Genomic DNA, 27,291 nt, shown 5'->3' with positions numbered 1-27,291 from the left:
GACGAGGAACACGTGGTGCAAAGGCAAGGAGTGGCAGCAGGGCAGAGTGTGACTTACTTTGGAGATCCCTCTCGCAGAGACATCCAGTGACCCCAGGATGTCCATACACAGCTCTTGGAGGGCTCCCTCTTCCTGGGCTTCCTGGGTGGAAAGGTCTCCGGCTGCCTGCACAACAGTGGTGTTGAAACACTGGTTACTCTCAGTTCTCAGGAGCCTCTCAGGAGGCTCAGGTGTGGCCCCACCGGTGCTTCTGTGCCAGCCTATGAGCTGCACAGGTCTTCCAAAGGAAGATGCTGCCCACTGTCCTTACCCTTCTTCCCGTGGTGCGGCTGAACTCCCTGAAGATGTGCCCCACCACATCCCAGGCAGAGCAGCTCGAGGTGTTAGTGCTGAGCAGATCCTCAATGAAGTGCAGCACGGCCCTCCTCACCTGCCAGGAGTCAATTGTGGATGTGATTTTCCTACTCAGAAGGCAAAGGAAAGCCACCTGCTCATCTCAGAAGTTTGTTACAAAATAAATTCTATTTAAATGAGCACCTTAAAAACCTCATATAGGGGAATATGTCTGGTACAGTACAGTCTGGTGCCTCTAGTAGCTAAATGGCATTTCAGTATGTAAAAATCAATTGAAACCTAAAATTGGCATTGTCTGCAATTTTGAGTAATCTATAGGTACAAAATGTATTGTAATTCTGGTTGTCCTCCATTTGTTGACTCATTCTTTTTTTCCTGCTCCGCAGAAGTCATTAAACAGACCAATCCTAGCTCAGTGTAGCTCCTAAAGCACTTCATTCAAAGCGTTTTTTAAACTGGCTCATAAAACAAAAGGTAATGTACGGAATATAGACACAGTGTTCTTCAAGTTCGTGATACTTCCCATGACCACTTAATAGGCAACATTTTCTTTTTACTGATATGTGTACCAAGAAAAAAAACAAACTACTATTTTCTCTGGAGATCTCTTTGTCACCACTGATTGCCTTAATTTGACTTTGTCCAGCAATTCATGCAAAATTCACTGTGTTTAACCTTGCAACCTTGTGTTTCACCTAGCAAAGCTCAATTGGCTCTTAATTAGTGAACTGCTCAATTATACATACCTGCCTTGCCAACCCACCCCAAGTACTACTTAAAAGTGTTATTTCTTTCTGTAGTTCTCATTTTTCTTCAAGGTGTGTAAAATATCTTACAAACTTCTTGATTCATGAGTTTTATTCATGCATTGTTGATTGTGCTCTTCTGTTCTGCCCTTGGGAGGTCCCATCTGTGATACTTTGTCCAGGCCTGGCGCACCTACCACAAAAAAGATATGGAGCTGTTAGAGAGGGTCCAAAAGAGGCTCCATTGATGCTCAGAGAGCTGGAGCACCTCTCCTATGAAGACAAGTTGTGGAAGTTTTACTTGTTCAGCCTGGAGAAGGGAAGGCTGTGTGGAGACCTCATTGTGGCTTTCCAGTTCTTAAAAGGAGCCTATAAACAACAAGGAGACTGACATTTTTCATAGCCTAATATGAATTGGACATAAGGGATCAATTTTTAGCTGAAAGAAGGAAGATTTAGGTTGGATGTTAGGCAGAATTTCCCTACAAAGAGGGTGGTGAGGTGCTGGCACAGCTGCCCAGAGAGGCCGGGTTGGATGTGGCCCTGGTCTGGTGGGAGGGTCTTAATTTTCCTTTTAACTCAAGCCATTCTATGATTCTATGATTCTTTGGTTCTGTGATTCTGTGATCTACTGTTGTATATCATACTTTCTGTTTGGATGATTCAATGGTTCTGCTACCTGTTACACAATAATTTGGGGGTTTTATACAGTTTTGCTTGAAACATCCAGCAAAATCCCAATATCAAGTTTCCTGTATGCTATTCCTGTTAATCAGGACCTTACCTTGTCTTTTTCAACTCTCCAGATTTTTAAGAGCTGATTTAGAGTCTCTGAAAGGCCTCCAGTTTTCACAGCACTTAACTGAACACCTTCTAGAGTCAAGCTTGTATCAAGTTAACTTTCTGAAGCAGTGACAGCAGTACAAGTGTATATAGCTAAGTTAGCTTTAAACTAGGTTTCCAGCTGCTGATAGCTCTATGTTGGTAGATCAAGGAGCATATTTTACTCTAAAACCCACATGAGAATCTGGGTAAATACTAGGGAGATTGACTCATGCTGAGTTCTCTACTACTGGTTGCAATGCCTACGGGTGCCCAAACTGTCTCATTTAAGGTGTGCCTGCACACATTCTGTCACTACAATAACTGCAGGACTGCCATATCATATAGCAGTAAAGCAAAACCCAGCCTGGAAATAGAGGTAATCATTACTTTCAGCATGTGCTATCAGTATGTTTGTTATTCACAAGTGAGCTTAACTCTGCTTTCTCTTCTGTCCACAGTGTACTCCCTTGGACAGTTTTAGTTTTCCTATTCACTGCAGTTTGGACATTAAGACCTGTAAATAACCCCTACCTCTACAACTCAGAATATCTTGAAAGGTTAGATTTGTTTTCCAAAAAAGTTCCAAGTCATAGAATAACTTCATCCCCTGGTAATATCTCTCCAGGGTCTTAATAGGCGCTTGATTCATGCGGGAAGCTGTGGATATGGTGTTTGTAAGCCCAACAAATGTTTTGATTCTTGCATAACCTTACTTGAAGTTATGTGCATACAACTCTCCACTCTAAAACAGAAATAGCAAGTTTAAAATGTATAGGGAACAAAACTGTTGCTACTTCCTTGTCTAAATCACTTCACTTCTCTCTGCTTTTTTTGTTCTCCCTGTCTTTTCCTATCTTAACTTTCTAGGTGAAAAGCTTTTCAGGAAAAAGATGTGTTATTTTCCCAAATGCTTGTATATCACAAGGAAATGCTCTTCTCAAATGCTGACAGAAGATGTGAGCCCTCTCTGTGCTACGTTTTTCTCTTTGTCATTTTCTGCTTGTTTTACATGTCTGCGGCTGGTTTGCAAAACTGAGCAGAAATATGGAATACCTGAGTGTTATTCGGAGCATGGTTGCATCATCAGACTTCTCTGAGTGAATTCTTCATTTGTCTGTCCTGGTCAAGTTGCCATGGTGTACTGGGATCATAGTGTGTTGTGAGAAGCAGTGGTGGAAGTTTCTTGCTCCTCATTGCTTAATTTCTGATCTTGGATTGTTGAGAGTGGTAAAAATGTAAAGTTGTGCGTGCACTACAGTTCCAACAATTGATAAGCCCACTAAGTTTAAATGGGTTGAATGGATATGGTGATAGGTATATAACATTGACAGCATGAAGTTCATTGCTGCCTGACTTAACATCTTCTTCAAGCAGATTTAGCAGCTGGTTCTAACTTCCACATTGCTGGTGCTAACTGGAGACCAGCTTTCTCTAGCCGAAGTTAGATCTATGATAGCAGTCTCAACAATATCCACTGCCTGAATGGTGGGAGAGAAGATGACCCTTCAGCCTCTAAGTGCAGAGTAAATTTTTTGTAGAATTTCAAGCCACTCCAGGATCCCTTCAGCAGACATTCCTAAATATGTCCCAGGCATTTTTTTGCAGTTTGTTTTGTTTTGGTTTAAATCATGATATAAATTCATCATATATCAAACTTTCTGATATAAGAAAGCATGGGCTTGTATACTTAACCACAGATAACTGTTGCTTTACTACTACAGGACAAGACTACAGTAGTTCAAGCTGGTGTGAATCTAGGCAAATTCCTTACCTATCCTGCAACAAAAAAAGTCTGTCAAAAGTCTATTGGAGCATTCATTTAAGCATTCTGTACTGTACTAGCATCACGCGATTCAAACATGAAGAAGCAATACCTTAAGGTTTCTTTTTCTGCTCTTAAACAAAATGCTGTAGCAACATGAGAAGTTTTGCTAACTTTAAAGTAAACCTCCCTTCAATTCTATGTCTGGAAGACCAAATAACTGGGGAATAATTTGATGTGGTCATAGAAGATAGAAGCATGTATGTATGTTAAAGACCTCCATAATTCTTAACAACAATTTTAGCATAGGAAAGGAATAACTTAACCTGGAATATCCACAGCTCTCTGTGCTGTCTGCTGTTCAGACAATCTCAGTTTTATGGAGAAAAGAAAGCAAAATTTGAATTTGTGTTTTGCTGTTACTCATGTCATTTCTGCAGCATACGGAGCATTATATGGGTATTCCTATCCTGTCCCACTCTTATCAGGAAATACAAATAAGATACCAGGAAACTTAAGAGAAGCTAATACTTTTAACCCTTTAATATTGTTGGCTGCAGTGTAATATATTTCAGAGTAAACGTTATAGGATAAGGTATTTAAAAATATCTTCAAGGTGCACTGCCAGTAGACTTTGCAGGAATTATTTACGACTTTAGAGGTAAGCAGTAAGTTTCTTTCTTGCTTATCTTTTTCAATCAGACAATTTTTTTCTTGGATACAAAAATAGGCCATTAGCCATTTCAATTTCTCTAATATTCCTTTTCATAGAAGAGACGTGCTGCATCACTGGAAAATAATTCAGTTAGACCTGAAACCATGCTACAAGCCAGCTTAACTGCTACATATGTTTCAATCTTTTGTTCATCTGCCCTTCTTAGGTCATACAGGGCACAAAACAAGATGAAAACTGGCAATCCAAATTATTGGGTGTGAAGGAAAATATAAGAAACAACTTCTTGTTTATGTTTTAGTTCTGTCATAGCACTGTCTTGCTCATACAATACTATATCAAGTTACCTAATATAAAGAGATATTTCAGTTTTATACTACCCAAAAATCTACATCTGTTTCATAAACAATTGCTCTTTTCTGTTGTTGGTAAAGATGTTGGGAATGTAACTGAAAATCACCAACGACCATTGTTGTGAAGTGCTGAAACATGGATCTGCTGTTCATTTCCCCCAGGATTTCCCTCTCTAATTTGCTATTGGTTATCCACAGATTATCCTACTTGAGGTTATCCACACGCAAAATGTAAAACATGTTGTGCTTCATATCCCTCCTTTCTGGCAGATTACCTGTTTCCTGTTGGAGTATGAGCGTTTTGGGGTGACTTTATCCAGATGGGGAAAAATGCATCTGGTTTTGTTGGTGTTTCTCATCCTAAAATGTGCAATATCAATGAAGCAACTCCCACTGCAATCTTTCCCTCTTTGCTTTATCCATCACTTGCACGTCCTTACATATCAGTCAGTTCCTAGAAGCAGATATTCTTTTGTCTATCTCTCTGTTGAACCAAATATCAGCTACTGACAACTCTGGCATCTTTAGTTCTGTAATATGCATACTCTAAATATGGTACAGAATCTGACTTAGCATTCATAGTTTGGTGTTTTCCTTCAAGAAATTACTAAAAAAATAATTCCCATATGCATATGTGGGGGGGGGGGGGGGGGGGGGGGAAATACACTTCTTTGCTTTTCCCTCACTGTTACTGTTTTCCCGCATCTGTTACTTACCTGCTTCTTTGTATCATATACTTTGTTCTTCCTTATTCGAGAAGCCCAGAAACTTCTGTAATTGTGGAGGAGGAGGGGTATGAATACCTCTGATCCTTTGCTTCTATATGAAATTTGTTTAATATTTATTACAGCTCCAGTTCTATCAAAGTTTTGAGGGGAATCAGCATGGTCCAGTCTTTTCCATTAGGAAATCATCAGGCCTTAGGTAGAGAAGGCAGCTGCACCTTCAAAAGATGCTTGTTTCAGAGTCTTAAGGCTCTGGTAGAAATCAGCTGTTTAATTTATTTATTTATTTATTTTCTCAAAAGGAATACATATAGAGCTCACATTAAGGAAAGAAAATTAACTTTGACAACTACTGATTAACTAATGTTCTCCCAAAATATTTTCTCCTTACAGTGCTTACCAGGATTTTTTCCACATTTATTGAAAAAAAACCCTTTGCTTTGTTTGAAAAATCCACCACTGCAATGAGAAAGATGTCAGGAATTAATAAGAAATTTATTCATTCCAATGGAAAGTAGCTGAGCAGAAGTCATATTTTACCAAATTAATTCAGCTTTTAATGAAGAAGGGTTCTCTTGGGCTTCATGCAAATGTGGGGTGAATGTTTCTCAGGTGTCCCATTCTCAGACATTACCTACTAAATGTGAATTTGATATATTGTGTGAAGAATTTAGCTCCAGAATCTTTTCATAATGATATTTCAGTAAACAAAAATTGCTATATGGAACTATTTGCTTCAATTAACTGACTGAAATCTATTGTCTTTGCTCTAGGATGCCTATTTTCCTATAATACAAACAAAATCTTATCCTCACAACTTGACCTGTAATTTGGCAAAGGCAGAAAGCTTTAATTGCTCCATCAATGTTAGTGTTTGCTTTAGGCTGTCTTTCTCTTAGGTTTTACAATTTTTTAACTTCTCATTCTTCAAATGATTTAGGAATTTTTATTCTGAATGTAAAAACTTATTCAAAACAATGTAACTGAGAAATAATACTTTGGCTCTATACAACTAGATTCTTTTAGCTCATCAGTACATTACTGAAAGGTTTTTTTTTTTTGTTTTGCATGGATATTTTTATTTTTTTCCATATCCCCACATCTCATGCAAAATTATAGTAATACCACATTTGGCTATAATCAGGTTCTATAAGAATTTCATTTTAATATTTGTGGCCAGTGAGTCAATAATTACATATTTTTCACCAATCTACATAAAATCCTTTGTAACTCAGAAATCAAAGGTTATCTGAGGTGGTATGTGCTGGACATGTATTCACCTGGGTAAGTGTATAACCTAAGCTATCAAATTCACGACTATTTCTTTTCAAATATGAACTTCAATAAAAATACCGTGAGCTCTTTAGAGAATACAAAATTAGAAATACAGAGGCTGCTCTGAAAGTAAGGCCTCCTGTTTATTTCCATGGAAACTACAATACATACAAAGAGCACAATAACAGTTTCAAAGTGCAAATTTTCAGATATAAAGCACTGTTTTTCAATACAGTCACCTCCATGAGCTGTGCATTTTCAACAGCATTTTTCACTCCTAAAAATCTGCAGCAGTGGAGCTGACCCACTGTTACTGTTAATGAACATCAGTGGGTGCCATTTTTTGCATGAAGAAGTTCAGTGACACACTTTTGCTTCATACACACTCCCATGTCAGTGCCCTTTTACTACCATTTGTGCCACAACAACAGCATGTAACAGGATATCTGTGGGAAGTTTCTACCTCTACTGCTTGCCATGCCACCAACATCCACCTCGGACATTGTGGATCAACATAATAGAGTAGGAGGCATTACTTTCAGAGCAGTTCTCACATATTTTGCTTATCTTCAAAGGAAATGGTTACCTTAAAGCACCTGTGTTTAATTTAACAAAACACTGATTAAGAAAAGACTTGGTCAAAAAGAATTAATTTAATTAATTAAAAAAGAATTAATTAAAGATCTGTTCTATCAGTGATAGGAACTGTGCACTGAAACTTAAGCAAAAAGACTGTAAAACTATTTCACAGGAAATCATAGAATTATAGAATCATAGAATCACAGAATGGCCAGGATTGAAAAGGACCACAGTGATCATCCAGTTTCAACCCCCTTGCTATGTGCAGGGCAGCCAACCACCAGACCAGGCTGCCCAGAGCCACATCCAGCCTGGCCTTGAATGCCTCCAGGGATGGGGCATCCACAGCCTCCTTGGGCAACCTGTGCCAATGTGTCACCACCCTTTGTGTGAAAAGCTTCCTCCTAAATAAGAGAAGTATTTTGAAAATTCCAACTTCATATCCTATGGTATTGATTGCATTCTCTCAAACGTTGGATCCATTGAGGAACCACTAGGAGAAGGCATTAGGAGGCCCCTGTATCAGAATGCATTTTGTTTTATTGATATCCAGACTAATAGAAAGGCAGCTCCCCAAATCAATCATGTGAGCTAGTATGTAAGTCTTCATTGAACAGTACTGGTGAATATAACTATTTAATTCCCCTTACCTCAGATAGCCTCTGACTTCAGAGCTACCAGAAGCTCATAGATTGGTGTAAAGGTACTTGACCATTCACTTCTGGGCCGTAATAAAAAAAAAAAAAAAAATCCTGCAAACACAAGAGTGAGGATTTTTTTTGCTTTGCAATAAGACACTCAGGAAAAGTGAACCCTGGACAGAATAATCCTAGCAGTACTCCTTGTTTTTATGTAGCTTATCCTGTTATGAACTCCGTCCTGTTCTTACTGCAGGTACGCTGGTGTTCTGCTTGAGATACGATGGGAAAACTTTTCTCCTTGTGACACTATTATACTGTGAAAACAGAGCTTGGGATTGCCTCACACAACAGGTTTGAATATACAGTTTGCCATTATGCTAGAAACGCTGAGGGCCAGGTCCATTGCTGAGGGCAAAATCCATGGGGAGTAGATTGCAGTAGATCTTGTCCGCTAATTTCAGATGAGATTTTAACCAAAAAACTATTGAAGTAACCTTGTCACTACTGGTTTAACTTAAAAAGAAGTCCTTTTATTGGGGTATTTCTGAATCAGTCTGATGCACCGCCAGTAGTACATGGTGGTAGGACAAGGGGAAATGGCCACAAACTGAAGCATAGGGAGTTCCACACAAATGTACATAAGAACTTCTTCACAGTGAAGTTGATGGAGCACTGGAACAGGCTGCCCAGGGAGATTGTGGAGCCTCCTTTTCTAGAGATATTCAAGCTCCACCTGGACCTGTGCAGTCTGCTGTAGGAAGCCTGCTTTGGAAGGGAAGTTGGACTAGATTATCTCTATAGGTCCCTTCAAACCCCGACAATTCTGTCATTCAGTGATAGTCACCCATTTCTGATGAGAAAGATGACTTCTACTTATGTGTTGAATTACTGTATACCAATAGTTTCTCAAACTGTGTTGTGCTTCAAGTTAACCCTTATATTACTGTTTGAAGGAATACCCAAAACTCACCTTGATTCCATTCCTTCTACGTGCTGAGTCACCATGACACCAGAGGGGTTAGAAATAGTATTCCTTCCATAATTGTTGAGGACAGGTGCTGAAGCCGCAAAATAACTGGTAATTCACAAATGTCTATGAAGAGGTCACAAAGAGAATATCTCATGTACTTTACATTTACTGAAGTGGGTTTTTTTATCCTCAGAAACATATAGAAGAGCCTTTTACCACTATCATAATTTTCACACTAGGTGTTAATAAAAATTGTCCGTATTTTGACATTTGACTAAAAGAAATTATTTCTTTTGTCCACTCATTTCAAGTAACTATATTAAAATAGAATATACTATTTTGACAGTAACTGGGAAGATTTAAAATGGCTCCAGGACAACATTTCTGAAATTCTTATTTGCCCAAGAGTTTCTGAAAAAGACACTGAACTTGCTAGAGGCTACATTCGTACTTTTTGTTTTTGAACCACCTGGGATAATTACTGCTGGAGGAGAACAAGGCCAGTGAAGGTACTCAGTCTCCAGTATTCAGAGGTATCTAGAGGTAACCAGGCAGCACACTCAGGTTGGCATTAAGTATAAAGACAAGTGCAAGGTAATAAAAGGTTATGAAAGGACCTCCAAAAAATAAAAATACCTTTATGCAATCAGTCAGAATTCATCCTATTTACTTGAGATGTTTACAAATTTCTCTTTCTAGTCAGGGAAAGAAATGTCACTACTGGGGGCCAATTGCTTTCAATTATTTCAGTCATATACTTGATGTCCTAAAAGGCCACTATAGAGAACTACATTTCATCTGCTGTAACCTACCTATGACATCTAAGTGCTGTGAGTCACCCATCACTATATAAATGCTAAGACAGCTCTTTAATGACAAGAGTAATAGCCCTGCTTACATCTGTCCAAGTTTCTGCTCCAGGCCCAGAAAACAGCTGTAAGTGCACAGAAATCTTTCATGTGCACACAGTAAATTTTTTTTTCCTTGAAATCTAGAAAAAAAAAGTTTATCTTTCTAAGTGCTGCTTAGTGATGCTCTCTGCTATCTGTTTTGAATGCAAACGAAGTCACTCTACAGCATTAATGTGTAACAGTCGCTGGGCAAGAGGCTTCAGAAAGATTTGCGTACAGTGTACAGAAAAGGCCTTGTGTGTGCGCAGATGTGTTACAGTAAGTTACTTGCTATCTGAGGCAGGAAGGAAAACATTTCACCTGCAATTGGACTAAAAAATTTTGTAAGGTACTCTGCATAATTTAGAGAATTGCTGTATGACTCACTGGTACCTGTACAGATAGTGAATAGACACATGCGTGGAGGAGATGAGCTTTTCTATGTAGAATAGCTTTTTTTTAATGTAGAGGAGTGAACATTTACTTAACTTTTTAAGCACGCTTGAGCTCTTGAATCAGGAATCTGCAAAACAGATTACTGTTTGTTGAGTGCATACTCATGTACGGAGGAAGCTGCCAAGGGCTGTTCAGTTTGAAAAAGTGGTAGTAGATTTAGTTCACATGACTGCTTTTTCTCTTTCAAGTGGTCATAAAGCCACACAGGAATCATTAGGGAAGATCTCATCTAGGCACTTCCAGCTGGCTATAGCAAAGGCAGTAAGTAGAAATCCTACTGAGTTGTGCATGTGACATAGTACAGATCATTCAAGACCAGGTTGGATAGGGCCCTGGACAGCCTTGTCTAGTACCAGATCTGGAAGTTGTTGGCCCTGCCTATGACAAGGGGGCTGGAACTTCATGATGCTTGAGGTTCCTTCCAACCCAAGCCATTCTGTTATTCTGTGATCCTAGGATTACCATTCTTCATAGATCACCTGGGATTAGGGACTTGGCAGCTTTTCCTAAAGGGAAAAAATTACTGGTCCTATCTTAAATAGCGTTTTCAAGAAGGACTGCAAAGCCTGATGATCTACTGTTCCCCTACATAGAAAACATCTTTTGATAAGACAGTGTGTATATATATTTATATATATATATATATATTTGCACTGCACTTAGACATCCTTAGGTAGGATATATCAGTAAATGCACAGCTCAACTTCAAGGACATAAACAAGAATGATAATTGCCATTAATTCAAAACTAACTGTGGGTGAAAATTTGCGTGATCAGAAAGCTGTGGTCTTGCAACTTAGCTTGTTTATCTTTTGTGTGTACTGCAACTTCACCTCTGACTTTTGACAAGAACAGAAGCTGACAGATCAGTAGTCTTGAAGCCAAAGCTTTTAATTATTAACTCTGACTTGTTTATCTTTCTACAACAGTATATTTTATCTTCTTTTAATATACAAAGAATAAATTTATCTCTACCTTGAAGAAGAAATGCAGGGAATTTTAACCGCAGCAGGAATTTTATGTTTCTATTCTGCCAATTCCCCCTTCCTCCCGTCCCCCTCCCCCCCAGTCCATTGTAAGTTCATTTAGAGCCACTATAAGTAATTAATTTTAGAAAAGGAAAATTTTACTTACAATTTTTCCTGTACTGTTCTGCCAGATTTTCTCTTTCTCAAAAAACAAAAACTATGCTGCACCATGTGATTCTTTCCCTTCCATTTATGACATGAAGAATATTCTTAAGAATATGAAGCAACCCACTCAGGATTTTCTTAATGAGAAAAATGCCTTTGAAAATATGCTGATTTCATAAAGAATGAACTGATGGATCACACACCTGAGCTAAAGAGTTTTATTCATTTATTTTTTTTTCCTTTTTTTTGTTTGCATTGATGTGAGAGTGTGCATTAGGCTGAATCTAGTGAAACGAGCTGAAACCTGTGGGGTTTGCTGTTTCCAGAAACTATTTTTACACATGAGCTTTCTTGGAAGGCTCTTTCAATTTATCTGTAGAGCTTTCTTTTCTTCCCTTGACATTTTTTTTCTATCATCTGATAAAACCATCTTTCAAGGAAGAAGTAAAGTGGTTTTTCCTCTCACAATACAGATCAGATATCTAAATTAATAGACTGTGATGATAATATTTCCATTGAACAGATCAAAATGGGATGCAGATTTATTTTTAAATATCAAGCACTCCTCTGTGAACCAGAAAGCACCAGTTTTCAAGATTTTTTTAATTGAAGATGAAATGAAATGTGGCAATACCCTGGTTGCAGTTTTTCTTCCAAGGTCATACTGTAATCCTTTAACTTCATTTTCTTTCAGGTCTTATGGAGCTTTTCTCCCTTGGGAAACACAGGGTTATTCATTTGCTGAGGGAAACAAGGAGGATGTTGTTTAATATTTTGCTTTGTTTATACAATGCCATTCGAAACATCTCAGGGCTCTGATTAAACTAGAGGAAATGACTTTGTAACTTGTGTTTCTAAAGGCAATATATTCTGGGACATGTACTCCAGACTGTAACTGCCTCCAACAATTTTGTAAATAACTTTAATATGCCTGTGAATGCCGTAGCTGCGTATCAGCAATGTCTAGAGCATTGTTCAGGGGAAAGAAACGGAAGAGTGAGAACACTGTGAACATGTTCCTGACAAAAAGAAATAAGAATACATCCTTTTAATGGACAGCTTCTGTTTCTTCAAGGTATATAAACAATAGGCAAGAAACCTACTATTGTTATATCTGATATTGTAAAATTCCTTTTAAAGTAGAAATCTGTGCAGATGCACGAATCTCAGATCACTCAATTTTATTTAAATGAAAAACCATATCTGAAGCTCCTACATTAATTACTCTCACACTGAAATTTTAGCACAGCTCAGACTAAGACATATTAAGAAACTCTCACTTCATTAAGAAGTTATTAATAGATCTGCTGTAACTAGTCATCTTGAAGAAGCATAATGTAAAATATTATCAGCAGAATGTATTTTAAAAATAACATTCAATCTGAAATGAAAAGCACTTAAGAAGAATATAATTAACAATCCAATTCAAAGATTGATAAAATAATTAGGTTGGGTGGCATCATTCTTCTTGATGTTCCTCTCATTGAAAAATAATGAGGTTGATGTTGCTCCAAGGAATGCAGCGAGAAACGCTTCTGCCCTTCCCTCTTCCCAGGTGGTAGCAACACAAATGTTGGCAGCAGGCTCACAAGCACAGGCATCTCAGCATCTTACAGTGGGATTTGGGATGCTGGTAGTACCGCTTCACTGGTGTTAGATGGGTGACAGACCTTTGCAACAGCTTGTCAGCCCTGTGAGTGCTGCCAATAGCTTCATGGCCTGTGGTGGAGAAGGCCGCCATGGCAGGAGCCTACCTGACTGTGTTGGCTGTGTCTTTCCAACAGCTGGCCAGCCATGGATTTTGGAGCATGTCTGTAGGAGAAAGAGGGGAAATGAAGGGGGAGAGAGAGAATGGAAGCAGCTAAATATATTCAAGACTGCTTCATACCAAATCCGACTGGCACAATGGGGACTGCCCATGCTGACCTTGACTGGGAATGTCTGGGAGAGTTGCTGCCGTTTGCATCATTGTGGTTTTGCAAGTTTTAAATGCCAGTAAGTGTAACTCCTGAGTGTTACACTTCTCAGTTAGACAGCATAGACAAACTTGTTGATACAGCATCTGGAACCTTTGTGTTTCATTGGTGTGAGAGAGAAGAGAGAGCTGTTAATGGTGCGTTAATAACACAAAGACGTTTTTATGCAACAAAAGTACTGAAATGTGATGCAGAGCTAAATGGCAAAGTCTGAAATGTGATCAGTAGTGAAGCTACTTGTTTTTCTAGGAGGCATCTGAACTGGCCAGGGCTCTTCAGTCAGAAGAAAAATGGACTTAGAACTCTCTGTTTCTTCTTCATACTTGGTTTTATGCTTGAGATCTATAAAGCAAGCTAAGTTTAAATTCTTTGATTCTAAATAAAATGTTTAATCAAAATATATCACACAAATGAGGTTGACATGCACAAGTTAGGGCTATAATGCATTGTTTTCAATAAAAAACAGAAAGTAGGGCCAGTAGATAAGCTGCTATGTAAATTACTGAAATTAAATCACCTCTGGGCATATCCCAAACATTCAACCCAATGAAATGGTTACTGGATATGATCAGAAAATGAAAACGACCATTGTAAAACTAACATTTCAGTTTTAAAACGTAGCTGTTGCTACAGCAACCTCTGTAATGGACAGGTTTAATCCTAAAATTCAGCTTTGCGCTTGAACTGACTTCAACAGTAAATAGGACATCAGTGCTTACAAGCCATTTGTCTAACTGAGAAGAGTTTAGCTGGGAAGAAAGGTATGTATGTACAACTGGTGTTGAAGGATATTTATTACTTTGATGCCCTATAAATTTTCTTTTGAGATATTTATTGGATTCCACAAGCCTAACAAAGATAAGCACAGCATAAATGATGTTCTGAGGAGGATACTGGGCTGAGGCAGATAGTTCTGGAGAATGTCAGTTTTTTACAAGTTCATACACTAGATGGTGGTTTAACATACCTCTTTTTACCAGCCTTTCCAGCATGTCACAAGATAACTGATCTGTCTCTGGTTTGAGCCCTGAGTCACATCTGTTCTAAAGATTTTTCTTCTGTTAATTTTAATCGTCTGTCCGCTTCTACCAGAATGGAAAAATGAGATGACACCCTGCCAGTTTTTTTGACAACTAAGAACTGCACTATTTCTGAGGGCTGCACGTCTTGCTGTAGGTTCATTATTCTTTCTAGATGTTGACTTACAGCATAAACTGTTTTTTTGTTTTTTTTTTTTTTTTTTACTTTTATATGTCATGAAGCAGATCATGAACCGTATTTTACAGAGTCTGAAACTTGTTTCTTTTTGGATCCTGCTATGATTTGGAAGAGGCAGAGAATTTTTAAGATGGGTAATGTTGTGACTGAATTGTTTTATTCACAGTACATATTTCAGACCTCCACGCATTTGGGTAATGCTCTTTATGCTTCAATAATGCAGAGGCAAGATGGTTTAACCCTTAAATTTCTTGAAAAGCATCTGCTCTACAGATCTATAAAGCATAATTGTAGCTGAAGGCCCTTACTTCGGAGCCTCCAGAATGTGAAAAGAACTGAAATAATATAGGCATTGATTTACACTGTGACTGTTTGTTTGAAGAATTAATCTGTATTCTGTTTTGTGGGCTAGAACTGTACACCAGCATGGTTCACTGAAGCAGGGCACAACCATTCCATCTTGCCACATGGTGGCAATATAAAATCTGCCCCAATACTGCCCTGCTGGTTGGATACCAACTTGACTCCCTTTGCCTAGTAGTGGCACCTGGAGCAGCCTGTGTTTTCTCAGTGTTGAAACTCCTACTTTAATTCAGTACATTAAAGGATAAACATGCACACCTTTTCAGGACAGTTGTCTTGACTACTGGAGGTAGTCATTCTTAATAGCAACGATCTTAGGAAAAGGTTCCTCACTGAAAGCACAATCTGGTACTGGAATAAACTCCCCAGAGCAGTGGTCATGGAACGAAGCTGCCAGAGTTCAAGAAATGTTTGGACAATGATCTCAGAAATACTGCTTGATATGAAATACTGATTTTTTGGGTGGTCCTGTGTGAAGCCAGGAGTTGGACTCAGTGATCCTTTGGATTCCTTCTTTTTCAGGATATGCCATGATTCTGTGAACAACTTCTTATGCCTCCAAGTGCAGTGGAAGGTCTACAAAGACATGTTTACTAAACAGGCAATGAGATAAGAAGTAAACTGAACTAAACTGAACTTGAGATGTGAAAGAGCGAAGGGAAGAATCCAAAATACTTGGATTGGAGGCTTGCCAGCGTGAGTGCCTCCAGTCACACTGATCTACAAGAAGGGTTATAAGGAGGATTCAGGGAACTACAGACCTGTCAGCCTAACCTCAGTGCCAGGATAGGTTATGTAACAGATCATATTGAGTGAGATCACATAGCATTTGCAGGATAAGTGGGAGATCAGGCCTAGCCAGCATGGGTTCGTGATAGGTAGGTCCTGGTTGACCAACCCGATGTCTTTCTATGATTGAGTGACCTGCTTGGTGGATGAGGGAAAGGTTATTGATACAGTCTACCTAAACTTCATCAAAGCCTTTGACAGTATTCTTCTGGGGAAGCTGTCAGCCCATAGCTTGGGCAGGAGTATCTTTGCTGGATAAAGAAGTGGGTGGATGTCCAGGCCCAGAAAGTGGTGGTGAATGGAGTTAAATCAGGGGGCAGAACTGGGGCCTGTCCTGTATAATATCTTTATTGATGACCTGGACAATGGGATTAAGAGCACCCTCAGTAAGTTTGCATGCAACACCACATTAGAGGGAAGTGTTTATCTGCCTGGGGATAGAAAGGCTCTACAAACAGATCTGGACAGGATGGATAGTTAGGCTGAGACCAATGGGATGAAGATCAAGACAAAGTGCCAGGACCTGCTCTTTGGCCACAACAACCCCAGGCAACACCAAAGGCTTGGGGCAGAGTGGCTGGAAGACTATATGGAAGGAATGGGCCTGGGAGCGCTGGTTGATGCTTGATTAAACATGAACCAGCACTGTGCCTGGGTAGCCTAGACAGCAAATCTTGACTTGTATAAGAAATAGTGTTGCCAAAAGCAGCAGGGAAGTGACTGTCCCTCTCTACTCAGTGCTGGTGAGGCTGCACCTTGAGTACTGTTCTTCGTTTTGAGGCCCTCACTACAAGAAAGACATCAAGACCCTGGAGTGTGTCCAGAGGAGGACAGTGAAGCTGGTGAGAGGTCTGGAGCAAAAGTCTTACAGGGAGAAGCTGAGGGCACTGGGCTTGTTTAGTCTAGAGAAGAGGAGGTTTACGAGAGAGGTTGTTGCTCTCTACAACTACGTGGAGATTGTGGTGAGGTAGGTGTCAGCCTTTTCTCCCTGTAGGAATAGGGGGGGATGGCCTCAAGTTGTGCCAGGAGAAGTTCAGGCTGGATGTTAGGAAGAACATCTTCTCAGAAAGAGTGTTCCGTCTCTGAAACAGGTTGCCCAGGGAGGTGGTTGAGTCACTGTCCCTGAAGGTGTTCAAGAAATCTTTAGATGCTATACCAAGAGACATGGTTTAGAGGGGAAACACTGGTGGTAGGTGGCAGTTGGACTAGATGATCTTAGAGGTTTTTTCCAACCTTGGTGACTCCATGCTTCTATAAAAACTGAGCTAAGCAATGAATTAATGACTAAGCAAAGTGAACCATGAGAAGTATGAAACTTTTTTCCTTCCTTCCTGCTTTTATCTGGTGGTACAGAACTCCTTTTTTTTTTTTTTTTTTTTTCTTTTTTCTTTCTGTTTTTTTTTTTTTTTTTTTTTTTTTTGTTTGTTTTGTTTTGTTTTAATTTAATTTAATTATCTGTGAAAGCAATCGATGTTGCTTGTGATTCAAACTGGAAGCAGAGTGGAGACATGAGGTGTGATGACATTAACTCCAGGTCTGACTTCCCTGTTACCTTGAGGGGCTGGGGCTGATTTCAAGTATCTGCCTTGTGCACTTTTCTTCCTCACTGCCAGAGGGCAGTATGTGCAGGCCAGTGTCCCTGGGATTGGCCTTGGTGGGAAGACCTCCTAGAGAGACTTGGAGGAGCAGAGGCGATTTGTTCAATGTTCTGCCAGCTGGCAGCCAGGTGACGCAGCGTCGTGGCCCTTCAGCTGGGAGGTCACCTCCAGCAGAAAGTAGTGAGATAACCCACGATATTTTGTCGCAAAAACTATGCTAAGGGTTTTCTGCACATGAGCTATCTATGGCAATGTTATCATCATATTAATATTTTCTCTTACTTTTTATTTAGCAGTCAATAATCTTTATTACAGAGAACTGCCAAAAATGGAGTCTACTAGTAATTGAAGATGCCAACCCCTGCAAAAAAATATATGTACTGGAGATTCCTTTTTAATTACACAATTTTAATATCCCAGTACTAACCCTTTTCTGCCACATGTGAGTCTCACATCTCTCTTCCTTGTAGTACCCCTTCCCTTATAAGTAGCCTTTTAGAGGAAAATGTTATAAATCAGAAGTTTGAATCAATATTTAATTCTTAATCTATTTAGGTTATAATTCCATTTTTTCCTTTTCAACTATTTTTTTTTTTTTTTTCTAAATGCTCTTGAACTCAGGCATGACTTTCCTTTTTTTATTTTGTAAAATCTCGTGCAGCCCCTTTTTGGTTGAATTCTAAGTGCTGGAAATTTTCATAGTGCTCAGGTTGCTTTACAATAAATGATTACTAAATTAAAGACATGCTAGTTCGCATGTTTTGCATTGATGCATTTGCAAAAAAAAAAAAAAAAAACAAAACTGTGAAGGGTGGACACAAATTACCAGCACAGTGACTGAAGAAGTAGTAATAAATTCAAGAGATACCGAGAATGGTGGTATTTTATGCTTTAGAAGGTTGTCCTTTTCAGGTGAATCTCAGTTATCGCATGCTTGCTGAACAATTAGTTGTGTGAATTTGTAATAAAATAGGGGGAAAAAATGGGATAGCTATGGAATTTGACAGTTTTAATCAGTCTAGCCAATCCAACATGTTTGTTTGTTTGTTTCTTAAAGAATTTAGAAATGGAACTTGAAATATATCTAAAAAGATAACCATAAATATATCTTCACTCTAATAGTCTGAATATCAGATGTTCCAATAAACCATTATGTCCAGTCTTGTTCTATATCTATTTTCATCAAAAATAACTAAGAACTTAATTTTCTACCAGTAACAACTTCTGTAGTGACTATATATTGAACTTAAAATAGTCAATATTTTATCTAAAGAGCATTGTCATTTATCAAAATAATGTCCTAGAGTGAAGTCTGGGAATTGCAGACACTATGTTTTGCTATTCATGCAGTCTTTGAAATTTTTTGTCAATTGAATAAACTATATCCTCACTATCTCTTCCACACACTGAGGTCTCCTAGTAACATGAAATTATTTTACATTTCTTACTTTTTATTCATTCATCCCTTTAAATTTGAAAGCTATTTAAATAGCAAATATGTAGGCCAATATCCCTTCCACTGAATCAGTTCCATTACTTTGCCTAGGCAGCATAAAATAGTCAGCTTCTGGCAGCATCTGTCCAGCTGGGAATATCTGTGATGAAAGGGAAATTTCAGCTGGCGTGTAGCTTGTTTACCCAACTTCTTTACCAATCAGTCACACCAAAGCAAGCATAAGAAGCATGGAGGGACAGAAGAGCACAGCTGCACAGTGCTCGTTTGCATTTGTTGAACGGTACCTTGGGGAACTTTATCAACAATGGAAGCAGGGAAAAGAGACAATAGTCAGGCCAAAAAACTGTTACTACACAATTTTTTTGTTTTCTTGGTTTGTTGTTGGGGTTTTCTTTTGTTTGTTTCTTTTTTTAGTTTTGAAAAGGTGCTCTCTGAATATACAAGTCCCTGGTTTGGTCTTCAGCCCTCCCTGCAGGCCCCTTATAAATCAGACCTGGCTGCTCAATGTAGCCCAGCTCCCTCCTCAAAAGCCTGGGATCTGGGGACCCTGTCTGAGGAGAGACCTAAAACAGGATGGCCCCATGCAAGAGCCTCAGAGCCCCTGCTGCCCACTGTAGATGAGTGAGGTGCCCTGGTGACAAGTCTGGCAGATGGTGCTCTTCGCATTCTGGGATTCAGTGTGGAGTCAGAGACAGGACCAATCAGAGCTTTCGCCCTGCCTGACAAGAGAGGGGAAAATAAATAAATAAATAAAGAGGAAAAAGGTTTTTGGAGTGAGAAAGATGATATTGGCTACACCAGCCTTTTCCAGCTTTTCAGGATGATCCAGTGAGGACAGCAACCTGCAGCTTCACAACCAGTGCTGTTCCCTCTCCTCTGCAGCTGCCAGCACATCAAGCTGTTTCCCCTACCTTCTGTATTATCTAGGTGCCGTCTAGTACAAAATGCCATCTGGTACTGCATATGATCCATCACATTCACAGCCATCTATTCAAATTAGCAGGTGGTGTTATCATTTGGAAGTCGTAAAGTTGTGGCCACCTCGTACAGAGTAGATTGCTTCTCAATTTTTCCAGAGCCATAAGCTTCCAGCAGAAGCATTTATGACACAGAATTACACAGTGGAGTATTAAAATACCTTATCTATTTTTGTTCTGAAAAACTGAAGTCTTAGGTCTGAGTCTGAAACATATCCAAGGCTCTTTTCTGCATCAATAAGAGCCAAGAATAGCAGCAGAAACAAGAACCAGTTCCGCTGAACTTTTGGAGTTCTAAAAAAGTTTCTCCTTTTACAGCACACATCAGAAAAGGAAGTGTTGCCAGTCTGCTCTCTTTGCCCCAAACCCTGGTGCTAGGGCACTTGGAAGGAGCTATTTCTGAGATTATTCAAATCCACACTTCAACCCCTATCAGCTAAATGTGCTGGTTTATGTCTGCACAATGTCTTCTTCCAGATGTCAAGACGTAGCAGAAGGGAATGTCTATGTAGGGTTAGAAGAATTATGACAGAATAAAAAAAAATATTGCCATTGTAGAAAGCCTGGAGGTGAACATCTGATTATTCAACTAATAATCTCTCAGCATTTTTTAAACGTTTTATTTTAAAATCTATAGTTGGTTCATCCTGAGACACTTGGAAACTGGTTGCCTGAACTGAAGTTCTGGCAATTACTGCCAGCAGTAGTTCAATTTTTACTTCCTTCAGTATTTCCTGTGGTATGAATACTGAAAGTAAATTCTTCACATGAGCACATGGATACTATTGGTCTTCTCACAAGCAGTCAACTGTCTTCTATCCAGTGAAGAATATTTACTATGGATTCCTAGTATTAGAAATTACTATGAAAGGAATGCAATATCTAGGGAGAAAAAAATCACTCTGTAGAATGTATTGATAAAAAACAAACATAATATAGAGTGACTGCTATAGCTGAAAAAAAAAAAAGAGCTGTAAAATTCATGGTCGTTGTATCACTGTTTCCTTCTCCAACTTGTTTGTGAATGGTTGGTTTTCTCATTTTGCTCAAGTAGGTTTTTCCTGATGTCTGCACCTCCATCTGTGAAACTTCAGTGACATTATCTGAAGAAAATAAGAGCAGATGGAAAACATTTTAGCTCCATACTCATTGAGCATGAGATTAAAAGAAAGGCCATGGTGCATTTTTAGTAAAGTAAGTGATTACACACACAGCACTTCTTTTCTGTCTGGGAAGTCATGTAATTTACACAGCAATCTGGACTTCCTTGGTCAGCTGGTTTCAAAAATAAACTTGAAATTCTTGCCACTTACTTATGCTTACTTATGTTGCCACTTACTCTTTTTCTAGGCTAGTCAGAAAATCCTGTAAATCAAAATCAATTCTCTGTTCTACTGCATATTAACACCGTAAATTGTTGCACCTGGAATTTATGAACCTTCGGTTTATTATGCTATGAGAGTCATATGCAGCTGTTCTTCCCCCAAGTGATTCATTATCATGTGAGAGGAATGCATCCCACACCACGCAGTAGCTGAATGAGCTTCTCGTTTGCCATTCAACTTTCTAACAATAAATTTAAAAAATAATTAAAATTGTTCTGCATCAAAATTAGAAGAGAGTACCAATAAATCCCCAAATTATCACCAGAGCACTTTCAGTAAGCTCTCTGATGCACCACTGGATTTCCCCATCTGTAGTATTTATTACAAATATCTTTGCTCGGAGATGAACATTCTAAAAAGATGACAAAAAAGTCCTCAGATACTGAAATACGGGGTGATAAACATTTTATAACAGAAGAAGTGTAAGCTTTCTGCAGGATATATATCACAACAATTAAACTCACAAGATTTCTGCTCCGCATGCAGCTCTTCCACACGCATCCTGTGGGACCTTGCACAAGATATTTTATTTCTCTGGAGGAGAAGTCAAAGTGTATCGATTATACTTGTCAATTGCTATATTCAGAAGAATAAGGGTTGCTTGATCCAAACACTTTGTACTGCTAAAATAACAGTGCTGTTATGTGATGGTTTTATGATTACTTAAACTTGTACTGCTTCTGAAAAACACAATCCACTCTCCCAGCCTCCTTGGATACTCTCCCCTATTGCTGTCTTCTTTCTGGCATGAAGCAGTCTAGGGGAAAGATGACCCCAAGGATGACTAATTCTATGAAATTGTTTCACTTACAGTCTGGTCTGAAATTACTTGGTGAGACACAAGGGATGTCATTGGGAATATGTACACAGAGCATAAGGGGAAGGGTGGGAGTGCGATACACAGGTGAGGCAGATCCTTAAATGAGCACCAGGTGGCTATGAAACCACACCTTAACATTGGTTAGAATTTATACATTTCTTCAAGTATGTTTTTAATGTTAGCAGAAGTCTTAATCTAGGCCAGAAACAGTAAATTCGGCTGGTAGGTATTATTTTGTTTGAGGAGATAATATGACCTGTATCAGTAAAGGCCACATTAGCAATAGTAGTGCTTGCAGATACTTGGCTAGGCTGTATTTTAGTGGGCTCCTATAAGCTTTGCTGACACTGAGGAGAAGGTACTGCTCTGTGTTACAGTTTTTCTCTGATGAAGCAGAAATAAGTTCTCCCTACTTCATGGGAGCTCCAAGAACATTTATGCTTCGAGCACTTGAAGGTTTGAGACAGTGCTGTAATGAGAGTCGTATAGTTCTGCAGTTTCATTTTGTGCTAAACCAGTCTAATTGCAGGCTGAACCTAATTGTGGTTATTCCTGCTGTCGGCCTCTTCTCCTGCATGTTCATCCCGCACTATTTTTGCACCACTGTGGGGATCCCTGCTGGCTCCAGCAGCAATAGACACTTCACAAAATGAAGTAACTCCCGCAGCTTCAGTCTATCCAGTTCCCTCAGTACTTATGCAGATGTCTCTCTGATCTGCATATAGCTTGTCTACCTTGTTATTCATATAGCTCCTTCCAGATCTTAGCAATATTACCATGCCTCTCTGACTGATCACATGGTAACTTGCATACTCTTGGGTTGCAGAAAGGCTTGTCCGCATTTTTGAAGTGCCTTTAAAATGGCAGAGCTAAGAAAGAGTATGTTAACTTGTTTGTTTGGCCTAAAAGGTGCCGATTATTTAACTGTACAAAATGTGTGGTGAAATTTCTCAAATCGCCTTTGCATGGGAAGACTTTCCAAATTTCATTTCCAATATGTTGATTCAATTTAACTGACGCAATAGCTTGTAGGTAAATCTTAATAAAAGTGTTTACCTGCAGTATATCAGCATGAAATGTGCACTCTTATTTACATACAGTTTCATAATATGTAAAATTTTTATGCATACTTCAAGTGAAACTTCCCCTTTTCCGCTGTCATATATATATATATATACTGTATGTTAACACGTAATGCTGCATATCAAACACAGGCTCTTCAGCAGTGTTATTTCTTTTTCTTTTGGGATACCTGAGAACATAAAGGGAAAAACAGATTCCTCTTTGTAGCCTGGACCAAGAGCTGAGGGAAATTCTTCTTATGTCTGTGCATATGTCTGACAGAAGAGGTATCCTGCCCAACTGAAGCTTACATAGTTCCCTAAAACTGCCTGCCCATCTTTTATTAACAGAAGCTGAAGAATCGATATATGAGAATTCTGATAGTCAAGATTACAATATATATACGACTGCAATATTGAACAGCATATAGAGTTACATAAAGGTCAACTTGAAAATATATGCATGTACTGTATCAATTATAATTAGGAGAGCTCACCTACTTTATATGTATTGGCTGGTTCCATAAAGTCCTTTTCTTGCTTCTTTCTTTCTTTAAAATGTTAAAAAAAAAATAAAATTAAATTAAATGTGTTTACAAATGTAAGAGAAGCCTTTGTTATTTGCTCTGGCTTCACTGTGAAAATCTGCCACTTGTCTCCTGGAAAAAAAAGAATAAACCATAGGGATTCAGTTTTGAAGCTCTTGCTAAAACTTGTTCAAAGAATATCCATGGATAGCACTGAGGGGAGAGACATATAAAAGTTCTTCGGTCCTCATAATCATTCCCATTTTTTAGCACTCAAAGGCTTACTCATAGCTTTGAACATCTGCAAAATATGATAATATAGCATAAACACATAGTTGTCATTATTTAAATCAGTCGTGATATATAGGCAGTTCATTAAAAAAACTTGCTTTCCTTTCTCTAAAGGAAAGGTATTCCTTTCTCTATTAGGAAAGTAGGTAGTACTAGGAATTTCCACCCACACACTCCCTCTTAAGAAAAATGTTTTGGTTTTTCATTCATGGCATTGTTACCTCTTCAGCATAACTGGGTCCTTCTCAATCCTCAAAGTACTGTTTTGCACAGAAAATTATGAATTCAGCTTGTTCTTTTATAATTTTAATGTAGAAATAGCTAGTGCAATGAAGGCAAAACAGCCGAGTCTAACCTTGACAACAAAAGAAGTATAAGAAAGTTGAGCAGTTCTCAAGTTTAAACACATTGATACAGCAACATCAAATGCTTTTTTCACAGCAGAAGCTGATGCATTGAAATTAAAATTATGTGACCTGTGCTTTTTCTTACTGCTCTATAACTAGCACCCATTAATTCTACCCACCCCTTCCCCCCTCAAAAAAAGACATTCAATTGTGCTGAACATCACCTGGATCTAAAAAATACATATTATTGTTATAATTTCTCATTCTCCTCTCCACTAGCAATTTTCCCTGTCTCCTTTTTCTATTTTCTGGCAGACAATCAGCAGTGACTGGAAAATATCATAGAACCGTGGAATCATATCTGCCAGCCTTCATGTAAAACCCACTTTAGTACAAGAATTCTTCCACTTTCTTAATTAGAAGTGTATATGAATATATAAATATTTATACGGATAGAGATTACACAGCACTTTCAATTCTCTCAGTCATACTCACACTTTTAATATGTGGACTTTTAAGAATGACAAAGAGTTTTTGTAGTAGCCCTTGGAAGGATGTATGCACAGAAATGTGTTACATTCCATGTCAAGTGGACACAAGGTTTTTCCTTGAAAATAATTCAGAAAGCTCAAGAAAAGCTCCTGATACTTGCTAGTGCAAATGAATAATTTTTCCTATTTAATTTACAGAACAGTAAAAGGATTTACTTTTAGCTCAGGGGTGAATATGGGTAAATGCCGACCACAGGGAAAACAGTGTGCCATAATTTTACTCCTCCTCACACTCTTTCTTTCATTTATTTAAGACTAAATAACTCTGATAAATTACGAGGTTTGTATCACCTTTGTACCATGCATCAAATAAAATAAAAAAGAAAACTCTGCAGAAAACAATTGGCAGAACAGTTTTGCATAAATTGAGAACACACTTCTCATGCAAGATTTTCTAAATTATATATTGAGAAAAGAAGCTAGGCTTTATAAAAATAGCTTTTATCATTCCACTGTTACATTTTTTTTCTAGATGTATAGAAGAGATGAAAGATAGTATTTTATGGTCATGGGTTCAAAAATAAATGGAAGGAACAAAAATCATGAGGCAATAAAAATTATGGTAGTAATAGTACAAAGTAAAATTTTGAAATATTGTGTACAGGATCAAGCCAAAGTGGATTTTAAGGATTAAGATAACAGAAGTGTGGGTTAATAATAAATAAAACTATACATATATTTCCTTACTCATTTAGAAGCAAACAAACAAACAAAAAAAAACACCAAACCCTGTGATTTAAAATCAGTGGTTTTCCATTGACTTCACTTGCGTCAAAATTTCATATTTTGTTTTAAATGTTAGAGTGCAGCAAAGGAGATGACCTTTTAGAGTGAGTATTACCGTTTTTCATAGTAACCTGAAAAAGAGGAATTTAAAATGAATGCTAATTGAAGAGCTATTTATTTTGTGTAACTACAAGGCCAATGATGAAATCTCCTTAAGGAGATTTGGGTGAATCTCAGCAGAAATCTTGGGTTTTGTAGCATCTGAAAAGTTACTCAAATTATCATCTTGATATCATGAAGCTGGAAAAAAACAAAAACAAAAACACAACAGTCTGCACACCTCAATTTGTTCTAGATTTGAAAATTAATGAACACAAACTTTTGAATTATTGCACTGAGTTTGTATAAAAATTTTTCCTTAAATTATTTTGAGATAATAACATTCTGAAAAGTGTGGGAGCACTCCTGACTCTATGTAATTTAATATGTTCTAGACAGTGCTGGATTTTAAATGTCTTCATTTTTATTCAATTTTCTTCTTGGAACAGTGAAGAAATGCATTGCTCTTAGACAGCTGTAATGGCTAGGTAATGATCTGTTTTGGAAGACACCTCATTAACTCCAGTTTTGTTCTATGTAAGATCATGTAGTGTTTTCAAAAGCAGCGAAGAACTTCTCAGAATATTGCAAGCACTTCCATTTTCTTCTAGAACACAAATGCTGTTCTGCTGTCAACATTTTAAGTTAATCCAAAATGGTAATGAGTCTTTGACAATTGGAACTTCAGGCAAAAAAAAGGCAAAACTGCAAAACTTTAGCTAATGCTAAACTTAATGTTAAACTTTAAAGTTTATTTTAAAAAATGAAAAACTTGCAAATATCCTAGGGCCAAATTCTTCTTCATTTGTATAGTTAGCAGTCAGCTAATAGTCAGCCTGCCTCAAAGTTCTCATATGATTAACCTGCGCAAAAATATTCTCTCAGTTTCTGTCTTCTCCCCAGAATACTGAAGGAAGTAGAAGAGAAATTTGACTACCGTGGCTCGTACTATTAAACTGGAAATTCAAATGGTTAGCATGTCTTCAAACCTTATGAGGATTATAAAGCTTGCATTAGGATGTGACAGAATAAACAGTGATTTTTCCTTTTTTTTTTTTCTTGCAGATGCAACTGGATAATAAGCTACTGAAACTATACAGGATTATTTAGCTTTCTTGTTATCTAAATTCATGCCTTGCTAGTGCTTCTATTTGCTGCTATGGTGGAACCACAATTAGAAGAGTATCCTCAGATGAGCAACATAACACCTTTCCCAAACAATAATGAAAGAAGATCTGTAAAATTCATAAGAAATTATTTTCCACTGATGAATGCTTACATGCTGGAAATGCTAAGATACACACTCAGCAGTAGGCATACAAACAGCCCAATTGTCTTCACGTTATATTAAATATGTATGCAAGTATTTGTTGAGGCTGGATCTTTGTAGATGTAAGATATAGTAGTTTTTAAAGGTAAATAACCCTCTTATAAAGTTTAGCCAGCAAAATGCACATGGAAAATAAACTTCTTTAGTTTCTTTGCTTTTTTTTTAAAAAAAAAAAAAAAAAAAAATCAATGCCAAACTGGTGACCCAGCTCGACATTTTCAATTAGCCTCTACTTAGAAATCAATTCTCTACGGATGGCCACTCATGCTCATCGTGCCCAGCATTGCCGGCTGGGTGAAGGAAGGGATTGTCCCATTCTGCCCTGTGCTTTGCAGCCCCAGCTTGAGCACCACGTGCAGGCTTGAGTGACATAATGTAAGAGGAAACGGCATGGA

At 38.2% G+C, this 27,291-nt stretch overlaps 1 long non-coding RNA gene across 1 annotated transcript; it reads left to right on the top strand.

Annotated features, from left to right (window-relative positions):
• Positions 1-10,433: 10,433 nt before the first annotated feature.
• LOC128076529 (uncharacterized) lies at positions 10,434-27,054 on the top strand. The gene is made up of 3 exons (XR_008204424.1): positions 10,434-10,510; positions 26,452-26,537; positions 26,632-27,054. It is a non-coding gene; the product is annotated as an uncharacterized LOC128076529 (long non-coding RNA).
• Positions 27,055-27,291: the final 237 nt, after the last annotated feature.

This window comes from Tympanuchus pallidicinctus, unplaced genomic scaffold, assembly GCF_026119805.1.
Source record: "Tympanuchus pallidicinctus isolate F22 unplaced genomic scaffold, pur_lepc_1.0 scaffold14, whole genome shotgun sequence".
Lineage (NCBI taxonomy): Eukaryota > Metazoa > Chordata > Aves > Galliformes > Phasianidae > Tympanuchus > Tympanuchus pallidicinctus.
This window is presented reverse-complemented; position numbering and strand designations above follow the sequence as displayed.